At 25.9% G+C, this 1,168-nt stretch overlaps 1 pseudogene; it reads left to right on the forward strand.

Moving 5' to 3' along the window:
• The first annotated feature begins 883 nt into the window (after window positions 1-883).
• The window catches only part of LOC107028352, a 1,434-nt pseudogene continuing 1,149 nt past the window's right edge, over window positions 884-1,168 (forward strand).

Here is a 1,168-nt window from a genome sequence, read left to right on the forward strand (position 1 = left end):
ACAACATATATTTATACAAATTCTAGCAACCTCAGTTTTTCACTTATACACATTTTCAAATTATATCAAAAGTCTTTATATAAACTAATTAAAGTTGTATACAAATATACTATTCACCAAAAACACTAAATAGGTATATATATAGCTTACAAATTCGTCTAAACATACAGCGATTTCATACACTTATATAATTCAGCAAAAACACTAAATAGGTATATCTATATAACTGACTAATTCGTATAAACATTCAACAATTTCATACACTTATACAATTCACCAAAAAACACTAAATAGATATATGTATATAACTAACATATTCGTATAAACATTCAACAGTTTCATATACTTATACAATTCACCAAAAGACACTAAATAGGTATATTTATATGACTGACAAATTTGTATAAACATTCAACACTTTCATACACTTATACAATTCACCAAAAAATACCAAACAGATACATGTATATAACTGACAGATGCGTATAAACATATAACAATTTCATATACTTATACATATTATGAATATAAAAAAAATATGATTAAAATATACTGTATAAAAAGAAAACATAATAGTTTCATACATGAAATCAACGAATCTTAGATTACATATATAGTTCCAAACACAAAAAATATTGTGAATCAGTGAACCTCAGATTAGAAATTCAAAATTATCAACAAATTTATCACAATTTTTTATAGATTTCAACTTAACTATTCAAATCTATTAGGGACAAAATATACACATCTCAATATATATTCAACTGAAATTGATGAAAGTGAAAAAGAAAATATGATTTGGAGCACCATTTTGGACAAAAAAAATCTATATTTTCATCATGATATTACTTCCTGTTGTCCAGAAACTCATCGGGAATGGGCTATGATTCCTAACGTTGCGGAGAGTATAAATGTTACATTAGTGTCTGCAAGGAATTACCAATTTTTAATTTCATGGAAGAGGTTAGACGGATGTTTGGGAGATGGAATCATGACAACAAACACGAGGCATCCTGCACATTTACTGCGTTGATTAGAAAAGCGCAAAATTTATTGATTGAATATCAAACAATGAGCACATGAATGGGGTAATGTTTTATGTATATGTAGTATTAATTAATGAGTTATGCACACAAATAGAAATGATATATATATATATATATATATA

This window comes from Solanum pennellii, chromosome 8, assembly GCF_001406875.1.
Source record: "Solanum pennellii chromosome 8, SPENNV200".
Taxonomy (NCBI): domain Eukaryota; kingdom Viridiplantae; phylum Streptophyta; class Magnoliopsida; order Solanales; family Solanaceae; genus Solanum; species Solanum pennellii.